Source organism: Neovison vison, chromosome 6 (assembly GCF_020171115.1).
Source record: "Neovison vison isolate M4711 chromosome 6, ASM_NN_V1, whole genome shotgun sequence".
Lineage (NCBI taxonomy): Eukaryota > Metazoa > Chordata > Mammalia > Carnivora > Mustelidae > Neogale > Neogale vison.
In genome coordinates this window covers 133,207,773-133,220,743 of record NC_058096.1, presented here as the reverse complement: position 1 = coordinate 133,220,743, position 12,971 = coordinate 133,207,773, and the positions used below count along the sequence as shown (strand labels likewise).

The window sequence follows — 12,971 nt, the reverse complement described above, 5'->3', positions numbered from 1 at the left end:
CTGATGTGTATGCAAGGGGAGGGGGAGTTCTTATTATGGACTCTGCTACAAGTGTAACTACTAGCACCAACTGGCCACTCTTGAGTGCTTACTCTGAGCTACATGCCTCACAAACATTTATATCCCCAAGACTCTTATTTAATATCCCCAAGACTCTCTGAGGTGAGTGGATAAGAAGATAAGAAATATCTTATTCAGAGATAAGAAAGCTGAGGCTTAGAGAGTTAAGTATACCATCAAAAGTCAAATATCTAATTAGTAGCAGATTGATCTGCCTTCAGAGCCCATGCTTAAGCACTATGCTAAATTGTATCATGAGGGTTTGTAGAATGTAACTCTCCCTTTCCTCTCTTCTCCTCCCCTCTGCTCCCGTCCCCTCCCCTCCTCTCCCCTCATCTTCCTTCCTTCCTTTCTTAAACACATACCCATATGACAAAGTGGGTAAAGCACATTAATTTAAAACGTACATCTGGATGGATTTTTATAAATGTTAAACCCCTTGTGACCAAGACATGGTTCAAGATATGAAACTCTCAGCATCCTTTAAGTTTTGCTCATGCTTCCCCAAACTATACACTCCACAGGGTCACTGCTCTTCTGGCTTCTGTCACAGTCAAATAAGCAGTTTGACTTGTTCTGAACCTTCATTTCAGTTGAATCCTATAACATGTACTCTTTCGTATCTGGCTTCTTCCACTCAACATAATGTCTGTTCTCCTTGTTTATCTATGTTGTGTATATGGGTATCATTATTTTTTACTGCTGTTCTGAACTATGCTAAGTGTGTACATACCACAATTTATTTACCTATTCTCCAGACTTGACTTCTCTAACTGAAACCCACATAACACATTCTCATGGAATATATGGGATGATCTATCAAAATAAAGACAGGTTCTCTAAGAGACTCCATTGTCAATATTCAACTGTGTTGGGCTAGCAAAAACGAAAATGTCGTATAGTTCAGCCTAATAGCTAGTTAATTTAGCTGTGCTAGACCATTTAATTTTCTCTTAAAGAGAGATGGTAGGTGACAGACACTGTTATCACAGCTGTGGATATGCTTCTAAGAATCAATAGATAAAATTGTGATAGCTTGCAACCATTGGACTACATACCCTGGGTTTTGAGAAACAAAGTTAAAATGCAAAGCACTGAGTTCTTTTCTTGCTGTAACATCCCTCTTGTCCAGGAGGATGTGCGAGCAGAGATGTGTTGTTGATGAGCAGCCCTCAATAACTTCCTGAAAGGATTCCTAAAGGCAGGATATAACCAAATAACAGTTAAAATTAGAGATTGGCTCTTCCATCAACAATGAGTGCCTTTGGAAAAGTCTCTTCATCTTTCTGAGTCTCATTTTGCTCAGCTCTAAAATGGAGAGAAGGTCACAAGTAAATGTTATCTAGCTCCCTTCCTGGTGTAATGATCTATTTTCAAAAAAGCATCTCCCTAACATTTGGAGAGTGGCCCTTGGGGTACAGTTACATACCTCAAATGTCTAGCAGTGTGGCTGTCTGAGAGGATCCTGGGCAGACTGTTGGGATCTGATGTAGAGTGAATATTTGGTCAGGGTGTTCTCGGCCTCTTAGTTGCTTTAGGTTCCAGGTAAAAGGATATAATCGTATGTGAAAAGAATCTGCTAGCTTCAGTACACTTGGACCTCAGCTTGGTCACTTCTCTCTGCTCTCCTTTCTGTTTCTTAGACATATTCTTGCCCCGGGGTGCTGGAAACCAATTCTGTTTCCTAAATGTAACAAAGTAGAAGTGTTACATGGTGCTAAGTGTTGCTTGCCCGCTCAAATGTAATAGATGACCTTGTTTCTGTTGACACCAGCAAGGAGAGAAACCATAAGAAAGACAGCTCCATTCTCAAGGCCTGTCAGAAAAATCCTCATTTCTTCATAACTGGAGATAATTGCAGCCCTTAACCTCTCCCCTACTCTGTGCATTATCCTTAGGGGTATCCTGTTAGGAGAGTAGAAGTATCCTGTAATTTGTCTTTGGAATTATCTGCCTGAGGAATCTCTTTGACGTTGCATGAGGCTTTTGTCTTTCCCCTCTATTTTGTTTTATTTCACAAAACAACACCCACGTGCTTCTTCTGGAAAAATGATAGTTGTTCAATTTGAAATCATTATATAAACAGATTTTGCACTTCTCAGTCCATTTAAACATTTTCAGAGGCCGTGGGGCATATTAAAAAGACTTTTTAAGCCATCCATTGAGTCATCTTAGCCCTAAAAAAAGTTTTGCAGCATTGGACTATTTGTGTCTGGATCCAATTGTCTGTATGTATCTCAAAATCTTTGCCCCGTTTTTTAAAATTAAAAAGCAGAGGATTGCAGGGAAAATGAAATTTGAGTCCCAGATTTCAAATTTTATTTTTCTTTATGAAAAGTCTAGTACATTTCCCGTTGAAACAGTACCTAGGAAAATAGCTCATGTTTATTGACTCAGACACTATACTAAGATCTTTCCACTTATTGGTTCTTGTAATCCTTATAACAACCCAGTGAGATAACTATTGTGGGCCCATTTCTCAGATAATGAAACTGAGACATGGAGAAGTTAAATAACTTGCTCAAGGTCTGGAGTTTTCATCAGCAATGAGATTTTGAGTTCAAAAGTCAAGAACAGGAAGGGAGTTTAGAAGTTCTAAATTCTTCCCATGTATTAATTCATTTTATCTTTACAACACTATGAGATAAACCTACGAACTAGCCCTCTCTTTATTTCTGTGTATTAAAAAAGAAGAATCCAAAGAATGGAGTGCTGGCTATCATGGAGACAAGAAAATCAGCTCTAAAGGATAGACACATTAAGAGGATGGTCAAAAAAATGGGGGTGGGTAATTGTAAGTTTTGTGTAATTTCAGGATTCAGAAAAATTATAGGAGGACTTTTTTTTTTTAATTAAGAAATTGTTGGGTTGCCTGGAGAGCCTCTTCCAGAGGCCATGGATAACCTGCAGCTGAGGCCTTGTGGGTTGTTATTTTCCATTAGAATGTTACTGCTCTAAGTCCAGGATCAGCAGCCAAGGGAAGAAATTAGGTAAAGACTTCACACTCTGGGGGTGCCTGGGTAGCTCAGTGGGTTAAAGCCTCTGCCTTTGGCTCGGCTCGTGATCCCAGGGTCCCGCGATCGAGCCCCACATTGGGCTCTTTGCTCAGCAGGGACCCTGCTTCCCCCTTTCTCTCTGCCTGCCTCTCTGCCTACTTGTGATCTCTGTCTGTCAAATAAATAAATAAAATCTCAAAAAAAAAAAAAGACTTCACACTCTGTTTTGGTCCTGTATGTTATCTGGACATGTTTTTTTGACACTGGGACATCAACTTATTCACCTATAAAATGGGGATAAGCTCACAGATATGTCATAAGAGTTCTAAGAGGTGGTGCCTACAGGGACATTGGGCTGACACTTTCTATGTGTATACTTAGTTGGTAGCCATTATTATTACCATCTCTTCTTCAGGGACCTGAAGAGTGCCTCTTCACCCAAGAACTATTAAATTAGACAGCTTCTATTTGTAAACACCTACGAAGTTCCAACAACTGTGCTATGTGGTTTTCGTGCCTTGTCACCTTAACCCATCAATACTCAAAATGTGGTCCTGGGACCAGCAGCAAGACCATTACCTGGGTAATGAGAAATGCTAAATCTCAGACTCTACCACTGATCTAATTAATTGAGCTCTGCATTTTAAAAAAAGATTTTTAAAAATTTATTTGTTTAGAGAGAGAACATGCTTGAGTAGGGGGAGGGGCAGAGGGAAAAGGAGATAGAGACTCTCAAGCACGCTCCACGTTGAGAGTGGGGTAGAGCCTGATGGGGGCACCATCCCAGGCTCTGCATTTTTAACAAGATCCCTAGATGGTTTGCATGAGTGTTAAAGTTTGAGGAGTGTTGGTCCAATCCTCATAACTATCCCACAAGTTAATAATGATAATCTACATTTCGCAGATATGGTAAGGGAAGGCCAGAGGTAAAGCAACTTGTTTTAACCTGCATAGTCCTGGAATTTGTACTCTAATCTGTCAGATTTCCAAGTTTTACTCTGCCACCTGCCACCTCAATCCAATGCCAATCCCTAATGTTAGTTGGGAGGTCCAGGAGTAGGCAGCTGTTTCATGGCAGTCTTGGTAGGATGGGGTCATGCCAATTGCAAGGAGCCAGAGCTGGACTCAAGCTCCTGGGGTCAGTCACAGGTCGCATGACTCCTCTGTTTGCCTCCTTCCCCAGTTTGTCCATTTTCCCTGGTTCCCCAAGTTCTTGCCTCAACTGGAAGCCAGATGGTTTCTAACTCTCTCTCCTTAGGGTCCAGTTAGCTCTCCTTCCGTCCAAGGCAAATCCTCCTCCCCAGCACTTGCTTTCTTTCCTTCTATTCCCATACAAGTTGAGAGCCCCCCCCCAGCTCAGTCCCAGGAATAAACATTGTCCCATGATGCTGGCAGCTTTGTGCAACAGCTAGAGCATTGGATTGAACCCTGTGGGTCTCTCCAGCTCAGGGCTCATGGGGACTTCTTTAAAAATTGGAGGCTGGGGGCGCCTGGGTGGCTCAGTGGGTTAAAGCCTCTGCCTTCAGCTCAGGTCATGATCCCAGGGTCCTGGGATTGTGCCCTGCATCGGGCTCTCTGCTCGGCAGGGAGCCTGCTTTCCCCTCTCTCTCTGCCTGCCTCTCTGCTACTTGTGATCTCTGTCTGTCAAATAAATAAATAAAATCTTTAAAAAAAAATTGGAGGCTGGAGTTTGAGAGTTGTCTGTATCCTTTGAAGAAGTATCTTTCTGTCTAAGAAATAAAAGAGAATGTGAATGCAAATCCATGTGCCATGTCTTCTCCCCTCCATAAACTCCCGTCTTTAGTAACAACTAGTCCCAACAGACTACAGCTGGACACTCAGGAATGAAGTTGAGAAACTCGCCAGAGGCATTGATTCAAACTACCGTAAAGCTTTGCGCCCCAAGCAGGTCACTTAGTCTGGGTTTAAGGTACTCTGTTTTTGAAATTTCCTTCTCTGATGCTGATGGGAGTTTTCACTAAGACTCATAGAGCCAATTTTCTCCTCTCCTCATACTGAATTCCCTCCCACACTGTCTCTCTGCTTGAGCTTTCCCAGGAATTATCTTATTTACCTTATCAGTGACTAGGGCCATGCTGGTACACCCAAATTCAAAGTAATTACAGGTTCATTAATGACAACTGGGTATGGATGAATCTATACTGAATCATACTTCCCTATGGACTTCCATTGTGTTTTTGTGTACTTGTTCCCACAATTCTATTTTTGCAAGAACACTAAACATTTTAGGCATGATCACAAAATTATTCTTCCTAAGAAAAGTTTTTAAAAAGATGTAAGTTTTGTAAGTATTCCAATTCAGTTGGGTTTGGTAATTTTCCAATAACCAGACAACAGATGGAAGAGTTACATCCTCTGAGTTGCTCGGATAGAAAAGGTAACATGAGGCAAATACAGATTAGAACTGAGGACCAGGCTGTGTTGACACAGGAAGAAAACTTGTGGCATCCATTCAGACCCTCAACTCTATTGCTGAGGAATCTGAGGCACCAGACCCTTGTCCAAGGTCACACAGCCAACCACGGCAGATCAAGGACAAGGACCTGGGATACTGACACCACATCCGTTACTGCCGCATTGGACTCTTCTCATGGACCAAACTTGGGAGGATATTTGGATTTCTTTAATGTCTTTCATACAATCTTAAAAATCCACACAAACTCTGCATTTTATAGCACACTTCCATATGTTTCTTGTGATTTAAAAGTAATGTACCCGAATTTAATGTTTCCCCACAACTCTTGGAATAAAATGGGTGCTCCTAGGGTTATCTCAGTCTTCCCATAGCTCCTGGAACACTGCCGTGGATCCTGATTTCAGCAGCCTTTCAAAGTGCTTCATGTGATTTCCGGGAAAGTTATCAAAGGTCTACTGTTCTCTCTAACCCCTGGTGATTAATTAGGACCATTTGGTTTGGTCAGTACTCAGATCTGATGACCATGTGGAATAGATATAAATGTTGAATTTGGGCAGCTCTGCCCTTTTTCTTCATGTCCACCTCCACCATCTGGCAGGGGGTTCCAGGCTTTCAGATGTGCTGTGTGGCCGCACATAGGAGGTGGGCGTTCTCTAATCTATAGGGAGTGGGAACAAAGGAGACTTCTAGAGAAAACCACTATGTACCTCTGGGCCTTTGTACATGCTATTCCTCCAGATTCTAATCCTTTTGCCTGCTTCTTTGCTAAGTAAGTATCCTACTCATTCTTCCCAAAGTGCCAGATGTCAGTATCTTCATCAGGCTCCCTAGATCCCCTGAGCTTCAAATGAACCCCCTCTTTCTTTGTTCCTAAAACATATTATTTGACCTCTTTCTTTCTTGAAATTTGTTTATCTGTCCTTCCTGCTAGGTCTTACACACTTCGATTCGAGGGTGTGATTGTCAGTTTTGTATCTCTGTAGGGATTGTTAAAACTTGTGTTTTGTAGTTGTTCAATCAGTCTTGGTTGATTTGAATTAAGTCAGGAAATAGCATAACCAGGTGAGGAAATTTTAATTTTTTAATGTATGTTGGATTCTGTTGGCTATTTTGGAACAGTTTCAGAAGAATAGGTTTTAATTATTCTTTAAATGTTTGGTAGAATTGCCTTGGGAAGCCATCTGGCCCTGGGCTCTTGTTTGTTGGGAGATTCTTGATTATTGCTTCAATTTCCTTGCTGGTTATAGGTCTGTTCGGGTTTTCTATTTCTTCAGGGTTCAATTTTGGTAGTTTATATACCTCTAAGAATGCATCTATTTCTTCCAGATTGTCTAATTTGTTGGCATATGGTTGCTCATATAATATGTTTTTATAATTGTATTTCTTCACTATTGCTTGTGATTTCTTCTCTTTCATTCATGATTTTACCTATTTGGGTCATTTCTCTTTTCTTTTTGATAAATCTGGGCAGGGGTTTAACGATTTTATTAATTCTTTCAAACAACCAGCTCCTTGTCTTGTTGATCTGTTCTACTGTTCTTTTGGTTTCTATTTCATTGATTTCTGCTCTGATCTTTATTATTTCTCTTCTTGGGCTGGGTTTAGGCTTTTTTTTTTTTTTCTGTTCTTTCTCCAGCAATTTTAGGTGTGGGGATAGGTTGTGTATTTGAGACCTTTCTTGAGAAAGGCTTGTATTGCTATGTACTTTCCTTTTAGGACTGCCTTTCCTGCATCCGAAGATTTTGAACAGTGTGTTTTCATTTTCATTTGTTTCTATAAATTTTTTTTATTTAGAAAAATTTATTTATTTATTTTTAAAATTTCTTTTCAGTGTTCCAGAATTCATTGTTTAGGTGCCACACCCAGTGCTCCATGCAATATGTGCCCTCCACAATACCCACCACCAGGCTCACCCAACCTCCCATGCCCCTCCCCTCCAAAACCCTCAGTTAGTTCCTCAGAGTCCACAATTTTTTAAAATTCTTCTTTAATTTCCTGGTTGACCCATTCATTCTTTAGTAGGATGCTCTTTAGCTTCCATGTATTTGAGTTATTTTCAACTTTCCCCTTGAGACTGAGTTCTAGTTTGAAAGCATTGTGGTCTGAAAATACACAGGGAATGAGCCCAATCTTTTGGTACCGGTAAAGAACTAATTTGGAACCCAGGATGTAAACTGTTCTGGAGAATGTACCATATGCACTAGGGAAGATTGTGTTTTCTGTCACTTTGGGATGGAATGTTCTGTGATGTCCATCTGGTCCGATGCATCTTTTAAAGTCTTTATTTCCTTGTTGATCTTTTGCTTAGAATATCTGTCCATTGTGGTAGTAAGAGGGGTGTTACTATTCAACTATTATTATATTATTGTCGATGTGTTTCTTTGATTTTGTTATTAATTGGTTTTTATAATTGGCTGCTCCCATGTTAGGGGCATAAATATTTATAATTGCTAGATCTTCTTGTTGAATAGACACTTTAATTATGATAGAGTATCCTTTCTCTTCTCTTATTACAGTCTTTGGCTTAAATTCTAATTTGTCTGATATAAGGATTGCCACCCCCAGCTTTCTTTTGATGTCCATTAGCATGGTAAATGGCTTTCCACCCCTTCATTTTCAATCTGGAAGTGTGGTTTTGGTCTAAAATGAGTCTCTTGCAGACAGCATATCAATAGGTCTTGCCTTTTTATCCAATCTGATACCCTGTGTCTTTTGATTGGAAGCATTTAGCCCATTTACTTTCAGGGTAACTATTGAAAGATATGAATTTAGTGTCATTATATTGCCTATAAGGTGACTGTTACAGTATATTGTCTGTTCCTTTCTAGTCTGTTACTTTCAGGATCTCTCTTTGCTTAGAGGACCCCTTTCAATATTTCTTGTAGGGCTGGTTTGGCATTTACAAATTCTTTTAGTTTTTGTTTGTCCTGGAAGCTTTTTATCTCTCCTTCTATTTTCTTTCTTTCTTTTTTTAAATTTCTTTTCAATGTAACAGTATTCATTGTTTTTTCACCACACCCAGTGCTCTATGTAATATGTGCCCTCCTTAATACCCACTGCCTGGCTTCCCCAACCTCCCACCCCCTGCCCCTTCAAAACCCTCAGGTTGTTTTTCAGAGTCCATAGTCTCTCATGGTTCACCTCCCCTTCCAATTTCCCTCTACTCCCTTGTCTCCATCTCCCCATGTCCTCCATGTTATTTTTTATGCTCCACAAATAAGTGAAATCATATGATAATTGACTCTCTCTGCTTGACTTATTTCACTCAGCATAATATCTTCCAGTCCCATCCATGTTGCTACAAAAGTTGGGTATACATCCTTTCTGATGGAGGCACAATACTCCATAGTGTATATGGACCACATCTTCCTTATCCATTTGTCCGTTGAAGGGCATCTTGGTTCTTTCCACAGTTTGGCGACCATGGCCATTGCTGCTATAAACATTGGGGTACAGATGGCCCTTCTTTTCACTACATCTGTATCTTTGGGGTAAATACCCAGTAGTGCAATGGCAGGGTCATAGGTAAGCTCTATTTTTAATTTCTTGAGGAATCTCCACACGGTTCTCCAAAGTGGCTGCACCAACTTGCATTCCCACCAACAGTGTAAGAGGGTTCCCCTTTCTCCACATCCTGTCCAAAACACATTGTTTCCTGTCTTGCTAATTTTGGCCATTCTAATTGGTGTAAGGTGATATCTCAATGTGGTTTTAATTTGAATCTCCCTATTGGCTAGTGATGATGAAGATTTTTTTCATGTGTCTGATAGCCATTTGTTTGTCTTCATTGGAGAAGTGTCTGTTCATATCTTCTGCCCACTTTTTGATATGATTGTCTGTTTTGTTTGTGTTGAGTTAGAGAAGTACTTTATAGTACAGACAAAAGGTTGATATCCAGGATCTCCTTCTATTTTCAGTGACAGCCTAGTTGTATATAGTATTCTTGGCTGCATATTTTCCTCATTTAGTGCCCTGAATACATCATGCTAGTCCTTTCTGGCCTGCCAGGTCTCTGTGGATATGTCTGCTGCCAATCTAATGTTTCTACTGTTGAAACATGAAGGTTACAGACCTCTTGTCCTGAGTTGCTTTCAGGATTTTCTATTTGTCTCTGAGATTTGTAAATTTTACTATTAGATAATGGGGTGTTGACCTATTTGTATTGATTTTGAGGGGAGTTCTCTGTGCCTCCTGGATTTTGATGCCTGTTTTCTTCCCCAAATTAGGGAAGTTCTCCACTTTACTTTACGCCTGTGTGCCTTCTGCACTCTCTCTCTTTCTTCTTCTTCTGGGATCCCAATTATTCTAATGTTGTTTCCTTTTATGGTATCACTTATCTTCCAAATTCTCCCCTCATGATCCAGTAGTTGTTTGTCTCTCTTTTTCTCAGCTTCTTTATTCTCCATCATTTGGTCCTCTATATTACTAATTCTGTCTTCTGCCTCATTTATCATAGCAATTAGAGCCTCCATTTTTTTATTGCACCTCATTAATAACCTTTTGGTTTCGACTTGGTAAGATTTTATTTCTCCAGAAAGGGATTCTCTAGTACCTTCTATGCTTTTTTCAAGCCCAGCTAGTATCTTTATAATCATCATTCTGAACTCTATTTCCAACATCTTACTAACGTCTGTATTGATTAGTCAGTACTGCCTCTTGCTCTTTTTTTGAGGTGAGATTTTCCATTTTGTCATTTTATCCTGAGAAGAATAGATGAATGAGAACAAAATGCTAATAGTGTAACAATAACCCTGGAAAAATGTACATTAGATTTGGGTATATTTTGGTCTGTTAGACGAAATTGTCTCCCAAAATTTTGAAAGAAAACTCATATATATATATATATATATATATATATATACACAAAAATAAAGGCAGATTACAGTGGAGGGATGGAATAGGACTATAAAAATAAAAATTAAAAAATTATTTAAAACAGAATTGATAAGATGTTGGTTGGAAAAGAAAAGAAGAAAAATTTTTTTAAAAAGTAGAAAAAGAAACAATAAAGACAACTTTAAAAATTTAGCTTTGAAAAACTAAAGAATCATGGGGAAAAAGCTGTGAATTCTATGTGCTGTGTTCCCCTAGCACTGGAGTTTTGCAGTTCTCAATGATCGGTAAACTTAGTCTTGGCTGGATGTTCTTGCTGATCTTCTGGTGGAGAGACCTATTGCAGTGATTCTCAAATGTCTTTCCCTGAGGCAGAATTGCATGGGATTTGCCAGGGGCCAGTCCAAGTAATCTGCTCGGTTTTGCTCTTGGTAGCTTTTGTTCCCTGAACGCTTTCTGTACAGCTTTGAGGGACGAGAATGATAATGGTGGCCACACAGTTTCTGGCCCCAGAGGAACTGAGAGCTTGGGGTCCCACTCTTCAATGTGCCCTCAAAGTAAAGGAGTCAGTGACTCCCATCTCCCTGGCCTCCAGTCGCTCTCTACTTACCCAGTCTGTGACAGAGCAGACTGAGTAATTTCTATCTCTGGTGCAAGGCCCCTGAACCAGATTCCTGTCCAGAATCCTGCAGTGCACTCCTGTGGCATTCCTGTGCCACTCCTCCCAGAGGAAGAAGGAGGGGGTCTCCCCAGATCTGCCACTTGTGGGATCTCTGTTCAAAGAACGGTGGCCTGACTGTGCATCAGATCACAGTTTATGGCAACCCAGAGCTGAGAGCCCACTTCTTGGCTCTGTCTCTGCAGCCGGCTTCCCCATCTGATACCTGGGAGCTCTGCCACACTCAGACACCCCTGTTTTTTTGTGATCCCGCAGGTCCTGAGAACTCACTGTCCCCACAAGTGCTCCATCCCCTGCTTAGCCACTGGAGCGACCTCCCTCCACAGAGCAGACTTGTAAAAGTTTCAATTTTGTACTCTGCCACTCTGTCACTTGCCAGGAGCTGGACCCTGCCGCTGTGGTCTATCTTTCCATCTATTCCCTCAGATTCTCTTCTCTGCCTGTCCTACTTTTCAGAAAGTGGTCGAGTTTCTGTTCCTAGAATTGCTGCTATTCTTTTCTTTGATCTCCTGTTGAGTTTGCAGGTATTCAGAATGGTTTGATAACTAGCTGAATTCCTGGGACCAGAAGAAATTTAGGTTCCTGCTCCTCCACCATCTTGCTCCTCTCTCCAAAAGTTCAACTCTTTATATTTCTTTCTCCACATGGGTTTTTCTTTCATGTAATCTCACTCTGAGAGCTAAAGTTGAGGATATGCTGCAGTCCCAACCAGAAAGACTGAAGAGCTCTGTTAGGAGGACATGTTACAGAAAATTCTTTCCCAAAGTAGCCTTTGCCTGTCTTCTCTGCTTGAGGGTTAGCATGACAGCTTCATGTCCCTAGCACCTTGATTCTAGAGGTGGGTCTACAACCTACTTGGCCACAGGGATTAAGGAAGAGGAATTGCCCTTCAATGGTGTCCTGTCCTTCACATTTTGACAGAAAGCAGACAATGTGATGGACATGAATAATCTTAGATACCCCCTCACACCTGTACAGAAATAATCTGACAGTATTCCAAATTTCATCATGAGGTGTAGGGTCTGCAAATAATCTGCATCTGTCACAGAAGGTTAACTGGAGAAACATTCATGTCCAAGTCTCAGTGGCTTAACATAATCAGGTATTCTTTCTTCATCTGTCACAAGGGAATGTGGGTCCTTGGATGTGGGTGTGGAACGGACAAGCGTTTTTTTCTATGCAGCCATTTCAGGACCTGGGCTTCTACCAAAGACCTCCTCATACAGAAGGGCCTCTAAATCTTTCTCTGAGTCCTTCATATTTGGATGACAGATGTGCACACACAGAGTATCATACATGATCTGGAAATGGGATCCCTCCACCCACCTGGCATTGGCTAGACCCCATTTATGATCCCAGTTAACTACAAGGACAATGGAAAATGTCATCTGTTGTGGCCCTAGGAAGAAGAGAGAATGTGTTTGTTGATTACCTAGTTGTCACGTGAATCTGTTGGATTTATGTTGTTATCATTGTTTGCTTTTAAGTTTTGATATCAGTTATTACATTAATCATAATTGGAAAGGTTGAGGGAAGGAGGTAAATAGATTTGCCATGCCTACAAAGCCTTCCCTGAGTCCTCCTCCCTCTTGTCTTCTGGCTTTGGTATGTACCAGCCCTGAACACCAGGAATATGCTAGAGAGGCCTCCCTTATGGTATCTACCTCTTTCCATTCTAATGGTGTATGACCTATATGACCACCTCCTCAAAGGGTCTGCCTCTTTAAAGCTCCCACCATATTGCATCTTGCATACTGTGGATAATCACTAAACATTTATGGAATTTATAAATGATTGAATCTTCAATTCCCTGACCTTTATTCCAACACAACACAACACAACACAACACTGGTTGAGTTTTATACACATCGGGAGTCTGAAGACCCACATGTCCCCACAGCAACAGTAGTCTAATGTTCAGGTTAGAACTAGAGAACTAAATGACAATAAATAACTGTAATAGGTA

At 40.7% G+C, this 12,971-nt stretch overlaps 1 protein-coding gene across 1 annotated transcript in view; it reads left to right on the top strand.

The window, feature by feature from the left end:
* LOC122910132 (collagen alpha-4(VI) chain-like) overlaps positions 1-12,971 on the top strand; it is a 113,058-nt gene that overhangs the window by 86,297 nt on the left and 13,790 nt on the right. The window lies entirely within an intron of this gene.